This window comes from Mustela erminea, chromosome 7 (assembly GCF_009829155.1).
Source record: "Mustela erminea isolate mMusErm1 chromosome 7, mMusErm1.Pri, whole genome shotgun sequence".
Classification (NCBI taxonomy): Eukaryota; Metazoa; Chordata; class Mammalia; order Carnivora; family Mustelidae; genus Mustela; species Mustela erminea.
The window spans coordinates 88772341-88785894 of NC_045620.1; the positions used below are offsets into that span (position 1 = coordinate 88772341).

The window sequence follows — 13554 nt, forward strand, 5'->3', positions numbered from 1 at the left end:
TTATTTGTGGAACATAACAAATAACATTGAGGACATGGGGGGATGGAGAGGAGAAGGGAGTTGAGGGACATTGGAAGGGGAGGTGAACCATGAGAGACTATGGGCTCTGAAAAACAACTTGAGGGTCTTGAAGGGGTGGGGGGTGGGAGGTTGGGGGAACAAGGTGGTGGGTATTAGGGAGGGCACATATTGCATGGAGCACTGGATGTGGTGCAAAAACAATGAATACTGTTACGCTGAAAAGAAATAAAAAAAATTAATGGTCAATGTTAAAAAAAAATGAACCTATTTACTTGGACTTCTGAAATTTGTTCATTTTCATTTAACAAAACATCCTAGACATCGTTCCAACTCCGAAGATTAGGATCTATACCATTCTTTTTAGTTATTTATTTTTAAAGATTTTATTCATTTATTTGACACACAGAGAGAGTGCATAAGCATGGAGAGCAGAAGGCAGAGGGAGAGGGAAAAGCAGGCTCTCCACCGAGCAGGGAGCCCAATGCGGGGCTTAATCCCAGGACCCAGGGATCATGACCTGAGCCAAAAGCAGACGCTTAATCAACTGAGCCACAGAGGCATCCCTAGATTATTCTTTTTAAGGGCTGCATAGACTTCCATTGTATGTCCGTACCATTATTTATTTAACTAGTTTCTATTACTGAATGTTTCGATTGTTTCCATTCTTTTCCTACTACAAACAATAGTATAGCTCTTTTCAACTATTTTTACACATTTGTGCTACCAAGGATGAAAGATAAATTCCCAAAAGTGGAATAGATGGCTGAGAGTGATTACGTGTCTTCAGATATTACTTGACTGTTCTAAATTATATTTCGACCAATAGAAGTTGAAGAATCCTTCATCAACATCAAATATTCAGTATGATTTTTATCTTTTTTTATTGTTAGGTGAAAATGCTATATTGTTATTTTATTTCATTTTTTTAAAGTAAGTTCTATACCCAGCGTGGAGCCCAAGCAGGGCTTGAATTGGACCCTGAGATCAAGACCTGAGCTGAAATCAAGAGTCTGATGCTTACTGACTGAACCCTCCCGTATGGTTACTTTTATCTGCATGTCTCTATTAGTAAAGTTGGGCATATGTTATTGGCCAGTTATATTTCTTTTTCTGTAATATGCCTGCTTATATCCTTTGCCTGTTTTTCAGTGAAAGGGAATTCAGAATGGCAGAAGAATGCATGGCAATTTCTTCACTGCGTTGGACATGGCTTGGGCTCCTGACATCTTGCTGAAGCATTTTGGAGGTGAAAAGAAGAGAAACAAGAGACAAATACGCAACACCAGGGACGCCTGGGTGGCTCAGTTGGTTAAGCAGCTGCCTTCGGTTCAGGTCATGATCCCAGCGTCCGGGGATTGAGTCCCACATCGGGCTCCTTGCTCCGCAGGGAGCCTGCTTCTCCCTCTGACTCTGCCTGCCACTCTGCCTGTGCTCGCTCTTGCTCTCTTCTCTCTCTCTGACAATAAATAAAATCTTAAAAAAAAAAATACACAACACCAAAAACACCCCCAAATAATCTGACTAAAAAATGAGTAGAAGACCTGAACAGTCATTTTGCCAAAGAAGACCTACCCAAATGGCCAACAGACACATGAGTGATGCTCAGCATCTCTCATCATCAGGGAAATGCAAACCCAAACTATCACGAGAGACAACCTCACACCTGTCAGAATGGCTAATGTCACAAAGACAAGAAATAAGCATTGGTGAGGATGTGGAGAAAAAGGAATCCTCATTCACTGTTGGCAGGAATACAAATTGGAACAACCATAGTGCGAACAGTATGGAGGTTCCTCAAAAAATTGAAAATAGAATTACCATATGATCCAGCGATTCCACTACTAGGTATTTGCTTAAAGAAAATGAAAACACTAATTTGAAAAGATATCTGCATCTCTATGTTCATTGCAGCATTATTTACAACAGCCAAGATATGGGAGCATCTCGCGTCCATCAGAGATGAATGGATAAAAAAGAAGTGGTATACGTACACACACACATGTGCGCGTGCACACCACACACACACACACACACACACACACACACACCCAGAGGAATATTACTCAGTCATAAAAATAATGAGATATTGCTGTCTGTGACATCATGGATGGATCTAGAAGGTATAATGTTAAGTGAAATAAGTCAGAGAAAGACAAATACCATACGATTTCACTCACACATGGAATTTAAGAAACAAAACAAGGGAAAAAAGAGACAAAAAAACTGACTCTTAAAGGGAACTGGTGGTTGTCAGAGGGGAGCTGGGGGTGGGGAGAAGGGTGAAATAGATAAAAGGGATTAAGAGGCACAAAGTTCCAGTTACATAATAAAGAAGTCACAGCGATGAAAAGTCCAGCATAGGGAACCCCGTGGATAATACTGTAATGCTGTTTGGTGACACACGGGGACTGTCCTTACTGTGGTGAGTCCTAACACACACACGGAGCTGTTGAATCATGCTGTACACCTGAAACGAATCCGCCACTAGATGTTACTTGTACTTTAATAAAAATAAAATTCAGTTAAAAAAAAAAAAAGAAACAGGAAACAAGCCACAGAAATGAGCAAACCTGATTAGACGAGGGAGTTAGAAGAACAAAATGAACAGAGATTGTTTAGGCCAGAGAAGACGCCTGAAGGGGCAGCGAGAAGGAGAAAAGCCTTAAATTTCTGGGCGGTGAGTCTTTGAGAAGGGTGGCTGATGTGTAACATGTACCCTTTCTGCCAGAACGTGGGCCAACCTGAATTTCCCCAGGTGGACTTTCTTCAGTTTAAGGAAGTTCTTTCTCATTATAAGGGCCAGTCCTTGTCTCCATTCCTATTCTCAGAGATATTTCAACTCAATGGGAGATGATTTTGATGCTGTTCTCCCCTACACTTCAAATCGTGGGGTGTGATCTTCCCAGGACCTCTGGGTTCCTTTTTTCTTTCTTTCTTTCTTTTTTTTTAAAGCTAGAGAAATATAAAACACAGTGGTCAGGTCAGCCTGATGTCATTTAATGAAAAGTTTGGGGCTCTTTGTACTGTACTGTTCGGAACTGTTCCTCCATCCTTGCCAGCGGCCTGTGGCCTCCGTACTTTTCAGGGCTCATTTATGGAGCTGTGTCCTTTGCCTGGATGTTGACTCTGGCACCAGTGTTAATATGACAGCCGCCCAGCCCAGCAGCTGAGAGGTCCCCTCTCTCCACAGGACCTGAGCAAGTGGTTTGCGTTCAGGGAGTTTCCAGTGATGTTATAACCCAAACATCAGCCCTTCTTGTGTGTGTTCTCTGTTTCTGTTTCACTGCCACAATCTTGACTCTGATCTCATTACTGGGCTCTTATTCCTGAGAGAGCATCCTCTTGTGCCCAAAGCAGGAATGAACAATGCAGTAAGAGGCAGGTGCTGTCAAGGCTGTGGGGACCCCTGACTTTCCTCTCCTACGAACAGACTTCGAGTCCCAAATAGAAAACCTAGGCACTGTCGGCTTCTTCCAACTCCTCACCCCCACGTTCCCCCAGTGGCTAGATCCTATCAAATCTCTAAGATCTGTGATCTTCTTCATCTTTATTATCCCTGGTTTAATCTAAGGTCTTTCTTCCTTTCCTGAGTGAATGCATCAGTCTGCCAGCTTCCTCCAGTCCCATCCCCCTCCCATTCATTTAATCATTCATTCATTCATTCACTCATTCATTCATTCATTCATATGATGTTCCGTGAGAATTGACTTGTCTCTGTGCCAAACACATTCAAGAAATGCCACAAGGCTGTGAGTTAGTTACAAAGAAGACATCCAGGCTATCAGCCATCTTGGTTCAAAGGAGTTGGGGGACTTTCTGGGGTGGTGTTTCATAGGCAGATGAACTTGAGGTGGGCCTTGGAGTGTGCACAGGTAATGTGGAAAATTCCATGAGTCATCCACCTACCAGTTAGTCCCCATTCCTTCTTGCTGTGGTGGTGTGATTTGTTCACCTCTATGCCCAGCGAGGTTGTTTCTGACTTCATTTAGGTCACTTGCAGTTGGGTCTTCAGTTATTAGGAGCCCAAAGTATGGTGCAGGTGGGATGTAGCCCAGGGCAGGGGGGATGGCTCCTTCCCGGCTTCCTGCAATGGGGTCACAAGAGGTGCCATTTGTTTCTCTGATTTCTCCAAGATCGAGCCTGCAGACTGGCTGGAGGGAGAAGATGAGGGTCAGGAGCTGGTGTGTGGGTCAGGGAGCTTCTCTTTCATTCTTAAGCCAGAGAGTGCCAGTACGTCCAGCAATCATGAACACCCAAGCTGGGGGAAGGCATCTTGACCATCATCTAGGTCAGAGGTCAGGAAGGTGATGTAAATGAATGAAACAGACCCATGTTTGCATAATAAACATGTAGGAATAATCTTCATTTAACGAAGAAGGGTGCTCTCTAGAATTTTTCCCCAAAGCAGATGGACCTCTTGGTTGACTGCTCTTTTTTCTTATGGGAATGCAAAAAGAAAAACAGTTCTATTGAAAAATAAACCACCTAATACTCAGCTTCCGATTGTAGGGACAAGAAGCTATACTGGAAATGGAATGACTGTAGGTGGCACCAAGGGGTCATTGCCACGTGGGAATCCTGGAGCAGTCTGATAGGTCTTCTGATTTCTCAAGAGAAGCTGGGAACATGATTTAAAAAAGAAAAATCCCATTGTTTCCTGCCTGTGTGCCCTATAGGAACACATAGTAGGAAGAAGAGTCAGGAGATAGAGACATTTGGGGTTAAGAGTAAGGGCGGGGTGGGGTGAAGATTCAGGGACTTGGAGTCAGGAGCAGGGGCTTTTGAGGGACAGAAGCTGAATTCTTTTTTTTTTTTAAAGATTTTATTTATTTATTTGATAGACAGAGATTACTGTAGGCAGTAAAGCAGGCAGAGAGAGAGGAGGAAGCAGGCTCCCTGCTGAGCAGAGAACCCGATGTGGGGCTCAATCCCAGGACCCTGAGACCATGACCCGAACCAAAGGCAGAGGCTTCAACCTACTGAGCCACCCAGACGCCCCCAGAAGCTGAATTCTGATCTAGGTGAGAAATGGGCAAATGAGATAAAATAGAACACTACAGAAAATGCAGAAAAGCATAAAGAAGAAAATGAGAGTCATAATCCTGCTATGTAAAAATTAAGAAAATGAGTGAAATTAAGAAAACCTGGTGATGCCTGGGTGGCTCAGTTTCTCTTCGGCTCAGATCATGGTCCCAGGGGCCTGGGATCGAGATCCGCATCAGGCTCTTTGCTTAGCCGGGAGCCTGCTTCTCCCTCTCCCTCTGCTGCTGCCCCTGCTTGTGCTCTCTCCCGTGCACTCTCTCTCACTCTCAAATAAATGCATAAAATCTTAAAAAAATGAATCAAGAAAAAAGGCGTGTTGGACTCTTGATTTTGGCTCAGGTCATGCTCTCAGGGTCATAGGATCAAGCCCCATGTTGGGCTCTGTACTCAGTGCAGAGTCTGCCTGAGATTCTCTCTCTCCCTCTGCTCCTAGCTCCCCACCTCAACATATGCATTCTTTCTCTTTCTCTAAAACACAAAACAAAATCCCATTTACAATTGTTGCACCAAAACCAATAAAATATCTAGGCATAAACTTAACTACAGAAAACGCACTAATTTTAAACGTCTTTCCTTACGGTCTTTCCCCCCCACCGTATAGTCCTCTTTCCTGATGTTAGATTATGATCATTTCCCCTTTATCATCACATTCTCTCTGCAAACTTACTTTTGAAAGGTGATATCTCAGTGCCGCGTGGGGGCAATGGCTCATGTAACTTTACACATTCAAATCTTGTCAGAATAAAACTCCTTCCCGAGTCTTGGTTGGTTGCTTCTTTCGCTCAGTGAAATGTCACCTGCTGTCTACAGTGGTAGAAGAAGGTCTGCGGGCCGTGCTTGAGCTGTGGTCGGCATGTAGGGAGGGCTACAAACTGGCAGAGAGAGAATTCTAGGCTGGGAGTGGAACAAGGCTGAGCCAGTCATCGAAGATCTTTAAGTGGAACTAAAATCAAATCTAAATCATGCCCCGAGTGTGAATCCCTTTAGGGACGGTTAATGACTTAAACCACGTGGGTATAAGCCACATGTGCTCCTGGGCTCCACAGTGGAGTGCTCTCACTCCACTAAGAGTGGGTGAGAAGCTTCTACATTTGCCTCTTGCTAACAGCACTCTCAGATGGCAGAGCTTGGAGCGGAAGAAAGGCTACAGGCAAATCCATGTCCGGTCCTGGAAGGACGATTCCAAGTGCTGGCGGAGCAGCAATTTCTGACAGTCAGCACTGCGAGGCGCGTCACCTCCCAGCTGTCCCCCCTGGGGCAGCTGTCCCTGGGGCCCGCTGGAGGGGAGGGGGCTGAGGGAAGAGGTCCTGCCAGAGTCCCTCAGGAATGAGGTTGTCACATGCCCTCTGAGTGTCATCTTTGTGTCTGTCACCTCTCACTGCCCTCTGTTTTAGGGGTGGCGGGTCCCGGCAGACACACTATACCTGCTTTGTGACTACGTGTGTCTCCCCGAGGGTGTGTTCCCGGTGTCTTGTGCAATGACTGCTGAGGCACGGGGCACATGTCTGAATGCATTTCCCAGGCAGCTGGCATGATGAAACCTGGCTGGCCCAGCTCCTCTGTGAACACTTGGCCCCCCTCCTCTCTACTGTGTTCCCTGAGCAGACACTTGACATGGTAGTGGGAACTGGTCTTGGAGAGCATTCACACCACACCTGTGTTGAGTGAGATTTTGCTTTGTGTGTATGTAGCACGATTCCCAGGGATCAATGAGGGTGAAACCAGCAAAACAAACACGTGGAACGTAGTCTGTTTGTATTGCTAATAATAATTGATACAATAGCTATTTATTGAGTATTTGCTATACGCTGGTCTTCAGGCTAAAGCTTTTATGCATTAACTTATACATTTAAGCCTTACAAAACCTTCCTGAGTTAGGTACAATGAATACCCTCTTAAAAAAAAATTGTTCTGGGGGGCCTGGGTGGCACCAGGAGGTTAAGTGTCTGACTCTTGATTTTGGCTCAGGTCATAATCTCAGGGTAGTGAGATCGAGCCCTGTATCGGGCTCTGTGCTCAGCAGGGCGTCTGCTTCTCTCCTCCTCTCTCTCCCTCTTTCCATCCCTACCCCCCCCCCCCAAATTTTTCCTCTTTCTCTCTCTCAAATAGATACATCTTAAAAAATTATTCTGAGATTTTTAATTACAAATTTTTAAATTAAAAAGTTTATTATTGAAGTATGTTGACATACAATGTTAAATTAGTTTCCGGAGCACACACAGTGACTGGAGCATTCTGTGGCTTATGCAATCCTCACCAAGGTAAGTGTAGCTACCATCTGCCTCCCTACACCACTGTTACAATATTATTAACTATATCCCCTATGCTCTACTTTCCATCTCTGTCACTTACTTATGACTGAAAATTTGTGCAAAAATAGGTGAAGGGGATTAAGAGGTACAAGTTTCCAGTTATAATACCTGCATTGGGTATTAAACCTAATAATGAGGAAACTGAGACCCAGGGAAGTTGAGTAATCTGCCCGAAGTCCAGAGTGGTGGGACCCGGACTTAATCACATGCCTAGTTACCTGACCATGAAAGCATGCTCATAGGAATTAACTGCAAAGTAGAGCAAATGTTTAACTTACATTGCTTATATTGCTTTATCACTGTCTTATAATACGTTTTCAGGCTCTAAGCTTAAAGGAGAAAAGGAAGACTTTCCTGAGCAAGACAGGAAACCCAGTACGCTGGCAGATGTGAGGATTTGCAGAAGTCGTCTTTGTGACTCATTCAACGTACACAAAAAAACAGCCAACAGATTTTGCGTGTAATTGACTTAAATGATGCCCTTTTTCTGAGTGCAAAATTTGGAAGACAGCTTGTACTTGGCTGGAAAGTTTGTCCAACATGTACACAGATAATCAATGACAGTATGGATGTTGATTCTAAGAACAGCAGAGAAGAAAACCTGATTCAGCTGGAAGAAGTGCTAAAGCTTTGTGGTCATTACAATTTTCAAACCCATGAAAGCAAACTGAATTTGCTTCAGAAGCTGGAAAAAGAGAAAAAAAGTAGGCTCACTAAAAAAGGCAACAATTGGTTCTGACTGGTAAGTGACACCAGAGAAGAACAAGGCCTGCGATCACCAGGGTCTCCTCATTTTCAGTGGAATGGACTCGGAGACTGCCTCAATGAAGACTGTTCAGGATGTTTCTATGCTTGTCCTGCCTGGGCTTCCACCCAAATGGGTTTCTCAGTGCTGCTGAGACCTCAAGTGACTATAGGAGCAAAGTGAAACCCAAGGAGGAGAAATCATCCATAATGTTGGATAATTTCTGGTACCAAATTATGGGATCGTTAATGATATCTTCTCTCTTTCTTTTAAAAAAGATTTTATTTATTTAGAGAGAGAGATAGCGAGGAGAGGGGCAGAGGGAGAGGGAGAAAATCTCATGCAGACTCCCCACTGACTATAAGCCCAATGCGGGGCTCCATCCCACCACCTCAGGATCACGACCTGAGCTGAAACCAAGAATCAGACGCCCAACTGACAGAGTCACCCAGGTGCCTCAAAGGTCCTTTCTGTATTTCTAAAACTGTCACCCTAAGGTACATTTTATTTTATTATTATTATTTTTTAAGATTTTATTTATTCATTTGACAGAGAGAGATCACAAGCAGACAGAGAGGCAGGCAGAGAGTGAGATAGAGGGAAGCAGGCTCCCTGCTGAGCAGAGAGCCCAATGCGGGACTCGATCCCAGGACCCCGAGATCATGACCTGAGCCGAAGGCAGCGGCTTAACCCACTGAGCCACCCAGGCACCCCCTAAGGTACATTTTAAAGCTGACTGCCGAATAATGAAAAATTGAAACCCATCTCAGCATGCACTCTGCATGTACTAATGTTGCATTTAAGTGTTTTAAGATTCGTTACTTGACATAACTTCAATGGGCTATTATTCAGCAGTCAGTTTTAAGCCTGTCTGTCAATATCAACAAGTAGGTAAAGGCCGTCCTAGTTGAGCAGAGTTGAAGTGTCAGTTACCATGGTATATACTGCGAGTTGCTACCCGAACTACAAACACCCCTGCTAGATGTTGGGTCCACATATCATTATGTAACAGAGGTGCTTTGCGATCAGTGACCAATCATGGTACTTCTCTCAAATTCTGCTAATGATTCGTCACTGCACATCCATCACTCAGTTCATTCACAGGCCACAAAGCATGGGTGTGTTGTCTCCATCTCACCCATGTGACATTTTACAAAAATGGATCCCCCAAAGAACTGGCCAACAAAGATGAAAGTGTAGAGAAGAAATGAAAAAATATTAATACCTGAAGTGAGACTTGAACGTAAATGGAGTTGTAGAAGTAATCAATGGTGGGAAGGTTGACGCTGCTGCTGAGCCAAAATATGCCGCTAGAGGAACCTCCTGAAGGCACCCCTAACGTAAATGGGGAAATGGGTGTGATGAAAAGGATGAACATGGCCCAAAGGAAATGATGGTAAAAAAATTCATGGTAAAGGAAATTGCAGAGTGATTTTACAATATTGAAGGTGCAGCTGATAAAACGGCAGAAGCGGGTCCAAACGTAAAAAGAGTATGACAATTTGCAATCGTATAGAAAAGATGCTTACTCAGTGTCATAAAGTAACAGAAAAGGCAAGTACCGTTCCAACTACTCTCGATTAGTTGTTTGCAATGAAATAACACAAATTCTTCATGTTTCTAATGTTTTAGATTACAGTGTACTAGTGCTTTTTACAATTTTTCATTTTATTTTACACTTATAACTGACAGTAAGAGTTTTTAATATTTTGACAGATTTTAAAGGTCACAGAACAATAATTTCCCCATCAATTATTAAGATTACTTTGAATGACCATTTTTATGGACTGATATTACTGTACAAGGCAAGGACTGTCTGTACCTGGGAACAGAGCCTACCTACTTCAGGGAAAATTAATTTTGTTGTGTGTGTGTTCAAAGCCCACATTTAATGAAATAATGCACTAAAATATCAAACAAAAGTACTCCTGAATTTCCATAAAGTTAAAAATCTTTTTACAAGAAAATACACATCTTATTTAAATAGGAACTTTTATTAGAACAAAACTTTTATTATAACTCTCTTCTATGCATTCTATTTTATCCTCTATATATGTTTCACATTGAGATGCAAGTAATACTGGTTTTGTGTTTGTCCTATACCTGAATAGCCTGTTAATAATAAACATAAGTATATTAATTGCTTACTGACTTATACCTCCCCATGTGGAATGGGGCACTTTCTCAGATCAGTCTAAAGCTTTTTGAGTTAGTATGACAGTAGTTTCTCTCCCTCCCTCTTTCTCTCTCTTTAATTATAAAATACAAAAAGAGAATAATATGGCTAAATATTGATGACATTGACAGTGATTTTAGGGAAAATTAATTTTGATAAAACTAAGTGGTTGCATGTTAAACTATTTTGGTAATAATTGACATATCTAAGTGCTAAAATACTTCTTCTCCCTATGTTCCCTCAAAAAAAGAAAATTTAATATTGTATAAATATTATATAAATAATATCAAATTTTAATATTTAATATTGTACAAATATTTATAAATCAATATTTTATTTGTTCATTTTCCCTATTTAGGAGACCAGACTTTTTGTGAGCATGCAAAATGTTAACAGAGAAAAGCATATCTAATTTAGAGTACTTCATAAGAAAAGCTGAGTTTTGGAAATTTTAAAGTTTGGAAATATTTTTAAAAAAGATAGGAAATCCAGAACCAATTAAGAAAAAAGTAGACAAAATCGACTACATATATAACAGTTTTTTAAACATGGCAGAAGACACCATAAATAAATTTAAGACAATAAATATTTTGGGAAAGTATTTGTAACACAAATGACAGAAAAATAGTTAGTATCACACAAAAAATTGTGGGGCGCCTGGGTGGCTCAGTTGGTTGAGTGACTGCCTTCGGCTCAGGTCATGATCCCCGACTTCCAGGATCGAGTCCCGCATCAGGCTCCCAGCTCCTTGGGGAGTCTGCTTCTCCCTCTGACCTTCTCCTCTCTCATGCTCTCTCTCACTCATTCTCTCTCAAATAAATAAATAAAATCTTAAAAAAAATTGTACAGGTTATAAGGAAAAGAAAAGCCAATTAAAAATAATTGGTCATTTGGATTTCCTCTTCTCTGAATTATTATTCAAATTTTTAATTATCATATGACAAGATGCTCAATCTTATTGTCAGGAAAATGTAAATTAAAACATCATTGATATACTTTTTCATATATCAGACCAGCAAAAGTGCAAAAAGTTTTCATATATGGGGTTGATAAGGATACAGAAAATGAACACTCACTCTGTGAAAGAAGTGTGAATTATTACAATTCATTTGGAAACTGTCCTGGCAATATTTATTAAAATAAATCATATACTATGGTAGACACTGGTAGTTGCCTACCCAATAGCCACAGCTTTTTTCTTCCTTTCCAATAGAATCATAATTTTGTTTACGGAAGCAAGGTGATAAATTGTAATTGATTTAAACCACCAGGACAATACTGTTCCCCGCAGCTCCCCCCCCGCCCCAGTTACTTAATTTCCCAGTCTAGCAGTAGTCATGTAACCCACTTCTGGTCAAGAAAATGTAAAGGAAAGACTGCTGACAAATCTCTGGGAAGGCTTTTGGCTTGCTTTACTTATATAAAATACAAATGTGAGTGTTGCTACCATTCCCCCTTTACCTTAAATATAAACATGCCTGATGCCTGGAGTTTGGCAGCCACTTTGTAACCACGAAGAAGCAAATGTGAGAACAAAATGCAAAGATGGTTAGGATAGCAGGACAGAGGGGCACCTGGGTGGCTTGGTAGGTTAAGCCTCTGCCTTCGGCTCGCTCGGGTCATGATCCCAGGGTCTTGGAATGGAGCCCCGTTGTCAGGCTCTCTGCTCAGCAGGGAGCCTGCTTCCTCCTCTCTCTCTGCCTGCCTCTCTGCCTATTTGTGATCTCTCTGTCAAATAAATAAATAAAATCTTTAATTAAAAAAAGGATAACAGAACAGAAAAACATAGGAGGGCTTGGGTTCTTTAACCAATATCCATTATTACTTACCTCCAGACGTTTGTTATGTGAGAAAAACAAACCCTTGTTTGTTTAAGCCTCTGTTAGTCAGTTTCCATTACCGATCGCCACATACACCTTTAACTGGATGCATACATTCCTTTTGACTCAGCCATTTCTGTATGTGACTCCATCCTAGAAAAATGAAAGTACCAGTATGTAGAGATTTATGTATAATTTATGTATAACATTGTTTTTAGAAGCAAAGAACTGAGAACAAATGGAATGTCTACCAGTAGCCAGATGGCTAAATAAAGTGTACTATATCCATAGAATAAATTGTTATATAACCATTAGAAAGAATGATTTAGAAGGAAGTCTATTGAACTTGAGGGATGTTCATGATGAATTATTATGTAAAAACAGCAAATTAGATAGTTAATATTTATAGTAAATCATTTGTGGAAAAGATCTCCGTATGTAAATGTTTGTATATTTCTACACAAGCATAGGAAAAAGGAATTAAAAATGCCTGCAGGAATGAGGGGAGAAACACATTTGAATGAATCAAGCCTGGAAGAAGAAAGGAATCTGTCTTAAATATTTTTTTAAAGATTTTATTCATTTATTTATGAGAGAGAGAGGGAGAGAGAAAGAGGGAGAGAGAGCACATGTGCCTGCTTCCATGCACATGAGCCTGAGCAGGGGGAGGGGCAGAGGGAGAGGGAGACAGAGAGTGAGAATCTCAAGCAGATTCTGTTTCAGGCACGGAACCTGACCCGGGGCTGGACCTCACGACCCTGACATCATGACCTGAGTAGAAATTCAGAGTTGGTCACCCAACCAACTAAGGCACCCAGACACCCCAATCTTCCTTAAATATCATCACATTTTATTTTTATTGAACTGAGAAGCATCTAATGTGGCATAAATATATGTGGTATTGGCAGTTTTGTTTTAAATACAGAACTGAATAGAAGAAAAAAATTTTAGACACACAAAACATAAATTTTATTATATAGTAATTTTTATAAATAGACTATTTTTTTTACACTTTTTCAAAGTTTTTTTTTTTTTAATTCCAGTTTGGTTAACATACAATGTTATATTAATTCCAGGTGTACAATATAGTGATTCAACAATTCCATACGTTACTCAGTGCTCATCACAAGTACACTCCTTAATCTCCATCATCTATTTCAACCATCCCCTCACCTCTCCTCTGACAACCATTGGTTTGTTCTCTATAGAGTTAAGAGTCTGTTTTTGGGTTTGCCTCTTTTTTTAAAATTCATTTGTTTTGTTTCTTAAATTCCACATATAAGTGCAATCGTGGTATTTGTCTTTCTCTGACTGACTTATTTTGTTTAGCCTAATACTCTCTAGCTCCATCCACGTTGTTGCAAATGGCGAGATTTCGTTCCTTTTTATGGCTCAGTACTATTCCATTGTATATGTGGACTGCCTCTTTATCCATTC

At 41.2% G+C, this 13554-nt stretch overlaps 1 pseudogene; it reads left to right on the forward strand.

Moving 5' to 3' along the window:
• Window positions 1-7308: 7308 nt before the first annotated feature.
• Window positions 7309-9313, forward strand: LOC116596385 (annotated as a pseudogene).
• The last annotated feature ends 4241 nt before the right edge of the window (window positions 9314-13554 follow it).